Source organism: Macrotis lagotis, chromosome X (genome assembly GCF_037893015.1).
Source record: "Macrotis lagotis isolate mMagLag1 chromosome X, bilby.v1.9.chrom.fasta, whole genome shotgun sequence".
NCBI lineage: Eukaryota > Metazoa > Chordata > Mammalia > Peramelemorphia > Peramelidae > Macrotis > Macrotis lagotis.
In genome coordinates this window covers 552,478,672-552,493,520 of record NC_133666.1, presented here as the reverse complement: position 1 = coordinate 552,493,520, position 14,849 = coordinate 552,478,672, and the positions used below count along the sequence as shown (strand labels likewise).

At 36.9% G+C, this 14,849-nt stretch overlaps 1 long non-coding RNA gene across 6 annotated transcripts in view; it reads right to left on the bottom strand.

Moving 5' to 3' along the window:
* LOC141497724 (uncharacterized) overlaps nucleotides 1-14,849 on the bottom strand; it is a 164,033-nt gene that overhangs the window by 146,713 nt on the left and 2,471 nt on the right. For all 6 annotated transcript variants that reach the window (XR_012471421.1, XR_012471420.1, XR_012471419.1 and 3 more), the window contains exons 2-3: nucleotides 13,979-14,080; nucleotides 10,406-10,442 (exon numbers count right to left, since the gene is read on the bottom strand). This is a non-coding gene — a long non-coding RNA (uncharacterized LOC141497724). The remainder of the gene's footprint in view (nucleotides 1-10,405; nucleotides 10,443-13,978; nucleotides 14,081-14,849) is intronic.

Genomic DNA, 14,849 nt, shown 5'->3' with positions numbered 1-14,849 from the left:
AACTGATCTGGCAGTGAATCAAAGACTGAATAATCCGCTCTTAAATACTTGAGAGGACAAATAACTTTATCTGAATCACTTCATAATAATAGAAATAATAATGATAAGCTTTTATTTAAGGTTTGAAATACCCTTAACATTAGAGCCTAACTAAAGACAGTGGTAAAAGGAACTCGCCAAAAATTAAGATTATCATTTTACTGATGGAGAATTGGGCCTATGAACACACAAGTAGTAAAATGTCAGAGGTAAGATTATAGGATCATGGATTTTAGAGCTGTAAGGGACCTCGGAGGCCATCTCATCCAGCTCCCTCATTTTCCACTTGATGAAACAGACCTAGAAAGGTACAGTGAATTCCTAAAGTCATCCAGATAGTAAGTGGTAAAACCAAGATTTCAGTTTCCTTCCTGACTCAAATTTCAGTTCTCTAGCCACTATACCACTCTTGTTACCAAATTAAACCATATTTACTTAGGGTGATTATTTTTCCCTGATTAAATCTAAAAGAATACATGTAAAATCAAATTATAATTTTATGCATTGTTTTTCCTAGGACTGAATACTTATTTTAAAAGGACACTTAGTGAGTCTTTTCCCCAGGACACTAATTGACTATTTTGTAGTCCACAGGTCCAATTACTCTCCCCCACAAAATGTCAAAACATTAATGTTCTGTCTCAAATGCTACCTAATCTAACCTCTGTTTTTATCACATTACTGCCAACCTAGTACAGTTAATCAATCAATATTTGTTAACCTGGCACTATGCTGGTGATGCAATAACAAAGAATGAAATATTTTAATAACAATTCTAATAGGAAAGTCAACAAGTATATACTTAAAAATAAATTTATGTGAATATAAAGTAAATACAAATATATACAAGGAAGTTCAATAAAATGCAATTTGAGAGCAAGGGCAATAGCACTTTGGGATATTCTGTAAGGATTCATGCAGTAGACTAGATTTCACTGAAGAGAATACATTACAAGGCTTGGAAATGACCAGTATAAAAGCACAGAGAGTGTCTGTGTTTGGTGTACCTTTGGAGTCAGAGGATCTGGGTTCAAATCTCATCAGTGATGCCACCTGTGTAGTTGTAGGACAAATGATTTAGAGAATGGATTAGATGACCTCTGAAATCTATTACATGGGACAGTTGGAAGGCTAGGACAGAATGTTGAGCCTAAAGTTAGGAAGACTCATTTTTCTGAGTTCAAATCTGGCCTCAGACACCCTGGGCAAGTTACTTAGCTCTGTTTGCCTCAGTCTCATCTGTAAAATGAGTGGAGAAGGAAATGGCAAACTACTAGAGTATCTCTGCCTAGAAAACCCTAAATGGGGGTCTAGAACAGTTAGGCACAATTTTTAAAAACTACTGAAAACAATGAAGATGAAATCCTTTCCAGTTCTAATTCTATGATCTATGTGAGGCAATATGATATGGGGAGTAGCAAATCGGCCTTTGAGTAAGAATACTTGGACTCTAATCTTGACTCGTAAATCCTGGTTGCATAAACCAGGGCATGTCTCTTAATCCCAGTGAGCTTTCTCAGACTCTAAGAGCAGTTACTGGTTGGCATTAATAGAAATTGTCTCCTTGCTGGGATTAGCTTACCCTGATGACTGAACAGCAGCGACAAAATGAATTACATTCAAAGCAAAGCTCAGTTAATAGGCTTGAGTTAAGGGACAGAAGTCCTTCTTGGATATAAAAATTGCTTCTATAAAGGTATACTGGGGGGGGGGTCAGGAGGTATGGGGTGAATTTTTAGATACTAACAAATTTAATCATGAAATATTCACCATCAGTTGCATTCACAGAAGTCAATTAATGAAACTCCCCCCTCCAAAACGATTCCAAAAATTATATTTCTAACCTGATAATGAAAGCTCTTATTCAGCACATAGTACATTCTCCTTCTTTCAAACATCCATCAGGAAGCTCTCCTTTCAGGAAGAATCACTAGCTTGCAATTGAAGTCATGTGAAATTAGTCTGAATTAATGAGATTCATCACATTTCTAGACCCAATTCTGTGCCAAAGACACATAGTATTTGCAATTTATTTTTGCAGACATTAACTAATTAGTATGTACACCATCCCTATGAAATGATATGTGAGCTGGTAACCCAATTATCCCTAATTATTCACAAGGTTTCCTTTTCTAAGTGTCTTTTATTGCCAGTTCAGACATGTATGCTTGGTTCATCTGATCTCAGGATGCAGGTAGCTAAAGAATCCTCTGCTGTTCAAGAGTCTCTTGTTTCAAGACACCCACATTTTCCCAGAGGAACAGTTCAACCTGTACTCTCCCACATTAGGAAAGAAAATATGTTCTCTGAGAAGTGTGCTCTCTGCTCTGTTCTTGCTCTGCTCTTGACCTTGCTGTCTTTCTTCCTGCCTGGCTCTTCTATGGGTAGCTGCTTTTTTTGGTTCCTCCTCCATACCTTCCTCATAGAAGGACCTTAGAGGTCAATTTGATGTGTTTTGACTTTACTTCTTCAGTTTCTCTTCAAATGCATTTATTTCCCTCCTTCAGTTTTAAAATGCTCATGCAGATTATTCCCTTGGCCTAATTTTTCAAATTCAATAATTACAGAAGTGCAAGACAGCAAGCATCCCACCAACTGGCCTTTGATAATACTGCCCAGCTTTAATTCTGTGGTTGCCTCATCTCTCCAGGGGGCTCTAGATTTGGAGTGAGAGTTTCCCATCAATATAAGGGGCAGAATCAAAAGTCTATTCTTTTTGACCCTTTAGTAGGTCCCTACCCAACTCTCCCTTGTGTTCCCCCATTTTTTTAAACTATTCTTTCACTCATTTTAGGAAAATAATATTTCATTTGATAATCTTACCCCAGATTTAAATTATTTTAGTTTAGTTTAGTTTAGATTTTAGGGATGAACTCGGATGGGGGAAAATTGCATTCTTTTTTTAAACTAACTTTTGGTTTCCTTTGCAATCAATTTTTAAATTTTATGCATTTAAATACATAATTTCATATTATACCTTTTTATTTTTATAATTTTAAAATTAATTTTACTTATTCATAACTGTATATTGATAAAATGAATGCATAATTTAAGTGCTTATTTTACCTTATGCATTTAAAATATCATTCTAGTAAGAGGTTCATTAGACTGCAAAAAGGGTCCAAAACACACACAAAAGAACTCCTGTTCTAGCAGGGTGCAACTTGTACCTAGGAACTGAAGAATCAAAAGAGAATTTTGCCATGATGAGGACAGCCAATCAAAGGATAACAGGTCAGCAACTGTCCTCTTATCAAGAGCACCGATCCTGGAGTCAGAAGTACCTGAGTTCAAATCCAACCTCACACACTTAATAATTACCTAGCTGTGTGGCCTTGGGCAAGCCACTTAACCCTATTTGCCTAACAAAAAAAAAAAAACAACTAAAAAAAAATTCTTAACAAGAGCCTTCTACCAAGGAATGACTGGTGTCAGGAAAGAGAGTAACAAGAGGCATCTTGAAAGAGCAGGCAAAACATTAGCAAAGGAGTCAGGAAGACCTGTATTTAAATACTGCTTCAGATACTTCCACACTAGCTCCGCAACCATACCAGTCACTTATGCTATGCGATTCTTAGTTTTCTCTTTTCTAAAATGAGAATAATGCCTTTAAGCCTCTACCCCACAGGGTTATTGTAGGGCTAGAATAAGATAATGAATGTAAAGCAGTTTGAAACCTTAAAATACTATGTAAACCTAAATTATTATTAATGTGCTGGGGGGCTGGCAAAAAATGCATAGTGTCTTTGGTGTATGAAGTCCCCATGTGGAAGAGGCATTGTGGGAGAGGAGGGGGTGCTTACAGAAAAGTATAATGGTATGTAATGGCAGTGTCCTCTCTAATATGCAGAATACTTAGATATTTGGTAACTTCTAGTATGCTATGTGATGAAGAAACATACTACTGATTGATGATATAGGTGGAACTGAGATCTCATCAAAGATATGAAACAAAAACCTGAGGTGGTATATGCCATTCCTTGCCTGGGTATGGAAAGACAAGAACTATTGACTATTCTGTGGTAGAGAGAGAGAGCTCTAGGTCTTTATCCAGGCTACTTTATGTGGCCTCTGAATATATAACTCTAGTTGTTCCTTTCCCTGATTTGTTTCTGATTTCCTGTGCTAGTTAAAGGAGATTGGAGATGGCTGTGAACTTGTAAGCTTAAAAACTAAAAGCCAGAAGAATGAGCCTTCAGAATTCTGGGAGCCCTAACCAGATGATAAGGAGCAAAGTATTAACTCACCTATTTGACCCACACTCATCTGGCAGTTGTTTGGTGGTGAATTCAATGGGAATAACATTATGTTCAAATAATTTGAGCCCACTCTCTACAGGGACCAAGATAGTTTTAAGGGAGTGTGGTCCCAGGTGTAGGAAAATGTACTTCTGATTTGACAAATTTTTACAGTAAATATCCCTTTGGGAAGGGATTGATGGGGAGATGACTTGCAAAGAGGAGTTCTCAAAAATTTCTTTTTGTTCCAGGCAAATTATTCTTTGTCATGAGAAATCAGGATCCAAGATTTAAGATGGTTATAAATAGGGATTCCTGGGCACAAGTTGACCTCTGGATCCACTACACAGACCTTAAGATGACTCTTTTTCTTTTTATCCCTATTTCCTCACTGTGTTCTTTCCTTGCTTCCCCTATAATGGCATCTCCCCAAATAGAGCTGTTCTTATGATCTTTCCCCAGAGTCAAAGCCAGAAGAGCAAGAAGCATATGGCAGTTGAACTGAGGACGACCTGAGGAATGTGGAAGTACCAAATTATGGAGAGGAGGAAAGCAGGGGAGAGGGGTGAGATGACACTTGGAAACAGACAAAAATTGGTGACATCAGGGCAGCTAGGTGGCACAGTGGATAAAGCACCAGCCCTGGAGTCAGGAGTACCTGGGTTCAAATCCAGTCTCAGACACTTAATAATTACCTAGCTGTGTGGCTTTGGGCAAGCCACTTAACCCCATTTGCCTTGCAAAAACCTAAAAAAAAATTGGTGACATCTTGCTTTCCATTAGGACAAAGCTTTTTAGCATATTCTTTGAGAATCATGGCCATTATAAATATTAAAATGAATGTTCAAGAGAGACAGCTATTCTATTCAGTAAAACAAATAATTATACCACCTATCTCGCAGTGTTATCCTGAAGATCAAATGGAGACACCGAAAATCTTAAAAGGCTGTGTAAATGGGCAGCTAGGTGAGGCAATGGATAGAGTGTCCTGGCTTGGAATCAGGAAGATTAACCTTCCTGAGTTAAAATAAAGTCTCAGACACTTACTAGCTGAGTGACCCGGGGCAAGTCACTGCTTGTCTTAGTTTTCTAATCTGTGAAATTAGCTGGAAAAGGAAATGGGAAATTGCTCCAGGATCTTTTTCCAAGAAATTCCAAATAGGGTCATGAAGTCCGATACTAATGAACAAGAACAAAAACTTTTATTATTGTTTTAATTATAATGTTAATAAGATAAAACCCTGCCCCTCATGGAAAGCATTCTTCTTGGGGCAAAATTATTCCAGACTTTGGCAGAGATATCGACTAGTTTTGGTTGATAAAGTGAATTGGGGATGGTAGATCTTGAAAGCAAAAATAGAGGTAGAAAAACAGAGGTCATGTTTAGAAAACAGAAAAGTACATAGTTTAACTGAAGTATAGAATAAATGAAAAGGAAGAAAAAAGGATAGGTTAGAGTCTTGGATGACAAGTTAAAGAATTTGGACTTGATTCTCATGGTAATTGGAAGCCACTAAAAATTTTGAGCCTGGAATTTAAAGTATCATGTTATACAGATGTAAGATACTGTTATGCCCCTATAGTCATGTAATTAAAAAAATAGTTACCAGGAGTAGCTAGGTGGTACAGTGGCTAGAGTACTTTCCCTGGAAGACCTGAGTTCAAATTTGACCTCAGACACCTAATGAGCTGTGTGACCTTGGGCAAGTCACTTAACCCCATGGTCTTAAATTTAAGGAAAAAGTAGTTACCAGATACAAGAGAAGATCTGACATAAATCTTTACCTAGAATAGGTAGCTAGATGGTATAGTGGTTAGATAGATGTTTGTCCTTTGTTCTTGAAGAAGACCATGGCATCAGCCAAGTAAGTGAATTGGATTTGAGTGAGGGGGCCACATTTTATCCACTGGAGCAATCTGTGACCAGATATTAATCAGAATAACTGGAATGGTCCTGGATGGAAGCAATGACTAGCCCAAGTAAATGTTGAGTGTCTAGGGCTGGATTTGAATTCAGGTCCTCCTCCTTTCCAGACTGATGCTCCATCCTCTGTTCTACTAGGGTGGGAATCAGGAAGATCTAAGTTGAAATTCAGCCTTAGATACTTAAAAGCTGTGTCATTTGACCTCAATATCCTCAACTGTAAATTGGAGATAAGAACAGCTACCACCTCTGAGGATTGTTGTGAGGTTCCAATGAGATAATATTTATAAAGCACTTTAACATAGGGCTTGGCAAATAGTAAATGTTTGCTATTACCTTACCACTGTGAAGATATGTTACCTTGTATAGTTTTTTAAGAAAAAATTTACCTGGTTCCTTCTGCTACTTATGTATGAAAAAAAAATCAATGAATGTCTCCCATTTGCAAGGCATAGACAAAAATATGAATGAGACAATATTTCTGCCCTCATGCTAAATTCAAGAGAGGTTCAAAACAAATATTCTTCAAGGTCCAAGGGAGGGAAGAATGATGGACAATCCTTACTGAGGGAATCAAGCATGGGTGACTAAGTGAATGGAAGCTTCACTAACAGAAATAAGCAGATCAGAAGAGTAAGCACCAGTGCTAAGTGGACTCAGATGAGGACTGATTGTTAAATTTTCAACATGAGCATTTATACCTTGGAAATCAGTAGATACCAGGAATCAGAGCTTATTCTATTGATTATGCTTTAGAAAATGATGGGGGGAAGGTATGGCTAGGTGGCACAGTGGATAGAGCCCCAGCCCTGGAGTCATGAGTACCTGAGTTCAAATCCAGCCTCAGACACTTAATAATTACCTAGCTGTGTGGCCTTGGGTAAACCATTTAACCCAATTCCCTGAAAAAAAAAAAAACTTGAAAGAAAGAAAAAGAAAATTATGGGGGAAATGTTAACTGGTAATATTTTGTTATATTATTAAATATTAATGATGTGCATTAAATTTAAAAGTAAGTCATTCCTATATTTTTTTTCTGAAAGAGTCAGTTGTTAAACATTTACCAGATATCTCTGGCCAGTCGGTTTTAGGGGAAAGATGTTTGATTTTGGACATGTAGAGTTTGAAGAAGTATTTGAAATATTTGAAATGTTCTAAGTATAGTTGGAACTTGGAAAAAAAAGTCAAGACTGGAGAAAAAGATTCAGCAATCAGATGAAGAAGCCATGAGATCAATGAGATTGCTAAAGGAAAAAAATGAAGTGGGAGAAGCAAAATCATGCAAATTGGTTAAATTTTCCACATTTCTCCTTCCAGTCCTTATTAAGAGGGAAGACAAAACAGTTATATAAGAACTGAACTTTTAAAAAATGAAAAGCTGAAATCCATTGGTTCAGTCAGTTAGTCAAACATTTATTAATTACCTTCTCTATTTTAGTCATTGTGATAAGTCCTAGGAGGATACAAAAAAAAAGGCAAAAAATACTACCTACTCTTAAGGAACTCACAATCTAAAGAAGATGAAAACTATGTTTAAACAAGATAATACTGTATTTCCCCCAAAATAAGACTTAGCATGACTTTTTTTTAAGGCTGTTCATAATATAAATCCTACCCGAAAAATAAACTCCAGTTAAGATTGTCAAATAGATTCATTTAGCACATCCATTGCAAAATACAACAGATGTATTGAATTATAGAATAATAATATTAATATATAATTAAATGTAAATAAGTAAAACTATTGACATTAATACTTAAAATAAATGATAATATAAATTATAATTAAGTGTTTGTAAATACCTAAGCAGACACCTTTGGAGCTAGAAACTTATTTCGGGATGACCAAATGGAGTATTAACAAAGCACATGAATCACTCATTTGATTAAGTCTGGATGGAAAGAAAGTCCCACCTCTAATCATCACTAAGGGCTAACAAAATAAGATTGAGTATGTTTCAGGCATTTATGTTTTTCGAACTGAAAACGCTATGGGGAAAACAATCCATTATAAGGAAGAGAGTCAATTTAATGCTGCCATTTGTTTTGTGAGATGGCCAAAGAGGTCTGCTGGTCTGGGACTCAGCCAGCATTCACACTAAAGACTTGAAGAGGATCCTTGCCGAGAGAGGAATAGGTCAAATAATGATTCCCACAGGAATAAATACCTATCTCCAGACTCTTGATTTTGCAATAAAAAAAGTCATTTGAGGACCATTTGCAGATGGAAATCAATGACAACATTGAAAGTAGAAACTCTGTGAAGCCAACTATAAGAGGTCACGACTTGGGTGAAGAATTCATGGGATAAAATCACTGACAATTGTGTTGCCAATGCACTTTGAGCAGGAGACATGATCATTTAAGGAGAGCTCTGTTCCTGAGCATGAGAGATTTGGGGCAATGGTTCTATAGGAAATAGTCACAAAAATATTCAAATGTAGATTTTTGTACATGGATAAGTGAATAAATGTAGATTATTGTATATAAAAAGACAACCTCTGAAAATCCTAATGCATCGTTTAGAGCAAAAATTAGTATAAGACCTGATCTTTTTTTCAGGGAAATATTGTAGACAGAGCAAATGGAAAGTGGTAATCTCTTGGGCTACTAGGTGACAGTGGATAAGAGTACTGGGTCTAGACTCGGGAGGAACTGAGATCAAATTCAGTCTCAGACCCTTACCAAATCATTTACTCCTATTTGTCTCAGTTTCTTTATCTGTAAAATGAGTTGATGAAGAAAATGGCAAACCACTCTGGTATCTTTGCCAAGAAAATCCCAAAAATGGAGTCATAAAGAGTCTGGAATAATTCAGCAACAATAACAATCTGGGAGGGAAGGTTTTTGGTTTGCCTAAATGTCTTTCTGTCAGCTCTAAACATTTTCTCTAAAACTACATGGATTCCAGATGAAATAATTTACCCTGTTTTTCAGTATCAAATATGAATTAACTAATTTTGTTATGCTGCATCAGATTTTGGGATAGGAAAATAATTTCAAGAATCCAGAAAAGCTTCAAGTATTTTTTTATTAAGAAAAATAAATTAGGGGTGGCTAGGTGGCTAGGTGGCACAGTGGATAAAGCACCGGCCCTGGAGTCAGGAGTACCTGGGTTCAAATCCGGTCTCAAACACTCAAACACTTAAACCTAGCTGTGTGGCCTTGGGCAAGCCACTTAACCCCATTTGCCTTGCAAACCCCCCCTCCCAAATAAATAAATAAATAATAAATTATACACAATTCTAAAAATTATGCTTCTATGTTTGTTTCTGTCGCCCTTCTATACAGTTAGAACCATGGTATACAATATTCCTTCAAAGTCAGCAGGTTTATTACCTGCAAGAGCCTTCAGAATGAAGTTTGCTGTTTGTCTAATTGCATCACTCCCTTTCCATACAAGCCCTGCCCTGGATAAATTACCTGAATATTGACTCACCCTAAAATAAAAGCTCTACACTGTGCACTGCTTAAACCTGCCCTTGGTAAGTTGGTCTATTTATTACTTCATAATGATTCAGTTATTCATCCTAACCACACCCTAACAAGCTGAACATGGGAAGTTTCATACAAAGAATAATAAGCACATTTCATTTAGTTTTACAGAAATAAAGAGAAAGATTTTCTTTTCCTTACCAAAGTCTGTCATTTTTTAACAAAATATGCAAATATGGCAATAGTAATTAATAATATGTTTATGTATATGTAAAAATAGTTATTTCTGGGCCTACAAATTGAACTTCTTGCCCTTTCTCAATTCATTAAAGGTACTTTTAGTTCTGTATCTACACATGGAGACCAGGTTCAATCTTGAAGAAGTCTCACCCCTAAAGAGAGAGGTCTTTCTGGAACATTCTCTGGTTCTGAAACCCCAGGTGAAGCATGTTTACCTTTGCTCTGAACTGTCCCAACAAGTCCCTACCAGGGCCAATGCCATGAGCAAGCCAAGTTAAGTTTAGGATGCTCCTCCTGTCAGTGGTCATCTCCAAGAACCAGAGGAGTGACCTTCCTGAAGCAAAGTTGATACCAACTGAGGAGCCAATCAAACTTAACCTCATAGGACCCTTTGAAATAATCTTCAACTTATTTTTGTATTTATTTTGTTTTTTACAATGTTTAAATGTTGTCTCCCTTCTTGGGCTGTGGGTTCCTGGAGCAGTTCAGTGCCTCACTCATATTAAATGTTTAATAAATGACTACTTACCTACTTTCCTGAAACACCCATCCAATTGTTCAGTTACCTATATTGAGGAAAGAAAAAGAAAGCAGAAGTGATATCGAGGCCTTTCAGATCCAATTTCAAGTTGCCTTAGTCAACACTTGTATTTCAGTGGCCAAATGTCCCTACAAACCATGGAAATCTTCCCCTATGCCTCTGGGTAAAGACTAGAACAGTTCTAATACACTTAGCAGATGTGAAGGGAGAGAGCCAGATGAGAAAGTCCTCTCTTTAAGGAATACTGAGGGGCCACTCCTCCTGGCTTAGTGGTCAGTCCTTTCGTGTGTAGACATCTCTTGTCTATCTATCTTAGGATAGAGAGGATTTTATTTCATCATCTCAAACCACTCAAATTCTTCAGCAGTGAGCCATAGGTGAACTGTCAACATCAGCCATAGTAACTCAGCAGTGCAACGTACTCTAAACCAGGAGACATACTTTATAACAAGAGTTCTTAACTTGCTATCTATAGACTTCCAGTGAATCCATAGATTTGACTGGATCTAAGATCCTGGATGTAAAAAAAAAATTACATCTTTGTTTTCACTAACCTCCAAATGATATTTGTCATTTTCTTCAATTATTTAAAAAAAAATTGAAAAGAAGTCATGGGCTAATTGTGCAAACTGTCCAACACACACACACACACACACACACACACACACACACACACACACAGAACTTTCTGATATGATGCAACCTATTCTATTTCAATCAATGAGTATATGTTGAACCTAAGTGGAGAGGATGTGTTCTTTGTTGCACAAATTCAGAATTTTAAAGGTAGAAGGGACCTCAGAGGTTATTTAGTCTAATCTGATGGTAAACAATTCCTACAGTATCTCTGACAGATGCTCACTTGGCTTCTGCAGGAAGGTCTTCTGGGGCAGGGAATTCACTACCTTTAAAGACTACACATTTCCCTTTGTCAGAGTGTGTTAGGAAAAGTTTCCTTTCATGAAACAAATCTGCCAGATAATTAGAAACCAAAGAATATTAAAAGCAAAATTAGTACTCACTGGGGGGGGGGCTTCCCTCTCCTACTAGCATCATCAAAGGACCTGAAAGTTTGTCTGGGTTCCTAGATTAGAGTTTTAGAAGAGATCTTATTTTACAGATAAAGATGATGAAGGGGATGAAGAGGGAAGAGCTCTGGATTCCTCAGAATCAAATAGCTAGTTAATAGCAGAGCTGGACCCAGGTCCCTTGACTTGAGTATAGTGTCCATCTGTCATAAAGAACTATCTTCCTGATTCCTGAAAAGCACTGAGGACAAATTTGGGGAGTGGACTGGAAAGGGCAAAGAAAGTTCTGATTACAAACAGCCTACCTCACTCCTGTGCAAAGATTTAAAACTTTACATCCTCTTTGAAAGTATGCCAGTGTTGTGTGGCATTGTGCAAGAGGTTGTTGGGGACTTTCTTTTTATATTTATTTCCTCAGTGCTTAGTTTAATGGTTGGCCTAGAAGGTCTTCATATTCTTTTATTCATACACTCACTTGGAGTTTGAATTATCATCTATATAGAGATGAATCCCTGTTCTATCTTCAACTCAGACAAGCTGTCTACTACAGGATTTCTTGTTTCACATACTTAGATATGAAACCTAGGATTTCTCCTGAGATCATCTAAAATTAAATCTTCCATTTCCAAAACTAAGGACATTACCCACCTTTACTCACAATCCCCATTGCCAAAATTATACCATTATGTTCTTTTTATTTTTAGAACCAGTCTTAAAAACATAAAAAATAGGTAATCACTTAGTTGACATGACTTGAGGGACATTGAAAGGTCCCTGGTGCTCCACAGGTCTTCCCACAGTGCTTGTGTTTCTCGCTATCAGAAGCCCTTTAGATTAAGAAATCAGTTCTTAAAGTGTCATCTGGGGACCTTTGGGAGTCCCTGAGATCCTTTCAGGGAGTCCAAAAAAAAATCAAAATTCTTTTCATAATTATATTAAAGGATTTTAGATTCTAATGACTATAATCCACATAAACAATAGCTTAGGGGATATCCTCAATAATTTTTAAGAATGTAAAGGGGTCCTAAAACCATAAAGTTTAAGAAACATGAAACTAAGGTTTTATTATCTCAGGAAATTTTCTATTATAAAATAAATATAGGAGCGGTCAGGTGGCATAGTGGATAGAACACTAACCTAGTGGAGAGAGCACTGGCCCAGGAGTCAGGAAAACCTGGGATCAAATTCAGCCTCAGACACTTAATTACCTAGCTGTGTGACCTTGGGCAAGTCACTTAATCCCATTGCCTTGCAAAACAGACAAACCAAAAAAAAGTAGATATAGAATCCTCAAGATAGATAAATGATTACTACCTTATTAAGACAAAATTAATCCCTTAGCATGGATTAGATAATTTTAGAAAGGTTTTCTGTTGTTGTTCAGTTGCATATGACTCTTTGTAATACCATTTGAGGTTTTAAAGGCAAAGATACTGGAGTAGCTTGCCATTTCCTTTTCCAGTTCATTTTTACAAACAGGGTTAAATGACATGCCCAGGATCACACAGCTAGTAAGTATCTGAGGCTGGATTTGAATTCATGAAGATGAATCTTCCAGATTCCAAGCCCAGGGTTCTATCCCTTCAATACTTAACTACCCTATTCTTATGTACACTAGGAGCAAACAGGGTTAAGTGATATGCCCAGGGTCACACAGCTAGTAAGTATCTGAGGCTGGATTTGAACTCTTCCTTATTCTAAGCCCAGGGCTCTATCCACTTCCACCCCTAGCTGCCCCTATTCTCATGTAAATCTAAACTCAAAATGTTTTCTCTCTTTGTTCATTATAGCTACATGTAAAAAGTCAGAAATGTGATTAGGCAGATTAAAAGAAAATTATTTTGTACTTCAAGCTTAGGTTTTTCTCTAGTCTTTTCCCTGCCTACTCATTCATTTACATGGAAGAGTAGAAGAGATTTGGAATGTAAAAAAAACAAAAACTCTGAACCCCAGAGGAGTGTGGTTAAAGATCACTTTAATTTAGCCTTAAGTGATTGAATGCACACCATAAGCATGAGGGAGTTCTCAAAGAGACACCCTAAGGACAGAGACCAAGAAATTTAGTCCAAAGCAGAGTTGAGTCTGAGGACATGTCCACTTAACTCATTATTCTGTGTATCTTTTTCAGAGTCCAGAGCTGCAGAGTCCTTCAAAGTGTGATTTGTGATTCAATAAACTATAATATTAACACTATTAGACGGCCCAGCCTGAATTCCTACAATGAGGACCCCTAGATAAAAGTCTAAACATCCTATGGGGATTAGTTTTATCCTGGGTTTAGAGCTGGAAGGGTACTTAGAAGTCAAGCAGTATAACCTCATTTTTACACCTGAGGAAACTGAGACCTGGAAAGGAAAAGTAATTTGCTCCAGATCATATTTGTAGGTACTAAATAAAGGCATAGTCTAGATTTAGGCCACGTCATCTAACAGTAGATCCAGTGTTCTTTCCAAACACTGTTGCCTTTGCCCTACTTTGTACGACATGGGCAAAAAGCAAATCACTTAATGTTTACCTTCTTCTTCATATTTACCTTCTTCTTCATATGAACTGTGCGGGAAGGAATGATGACCATAAATTTGTCATTTCAGTCAAATGCAAACATTTGGATAGCAACACAAACAGCAGTGTCCTCCTAGAATATGGAGAATATATTACAGAGCATAAAATCAGTTGTCTTCTATTAAATATGAGGTTTGGCTCTTCTGAAATAAATGGTTTTAATACAGTGCAAAAGGCAAAAAGAAAAAAAAAAACCCTGTAAAGTGAGAACAAGTCCAGGACTCAAAAGGCATAACTAAATATATTCAGTTTTGTATCAGGAATAGTAATTTCTTCCCTGTTCCTGGCTTCAGGAACCCTTAAATCACTATAATCCAATTAAACTCCTCTTCTCTCCTGTAAAATAAGGATGGGAGATTTATGCAATGTTAGAGCTGGAAGAGAATACAACAGTGTTGTTGGCAGGATGATTATGAAGAATCATTAATAAAAATATATGGAACAAGCAATAATTGCCATTTAAAATATCCAGATGTGGAAGTGAACTACAGAGTGATCAAGTTTGTGACTACTTGATGCCATTTTGAAAGATATTTATTTTTTTAATTCTATTATACTTTGGGACTGGGAAGGTTTCTCAGCAGGAAGCAAAGGCAATATTGCCTTTTGCAATATCATTGCAAAAAATTAAAACCAGTTCCAATCATAAAGTCCCAGAGTTCATTTTCTACTGATGTAATTTTCATAGAATTTTGAGATGAAAGCAACCTCAGAGACCATCTAGTCCAATTCCCTTATTTTACAGAGAGGAAATTAAGGCCCAGAGAGGTGATAGAGAATTTGCCCAATCACAAAGATAGTAAGAATACAGCAAGGCTGTCATGTGAACCCTAGCACTTTGG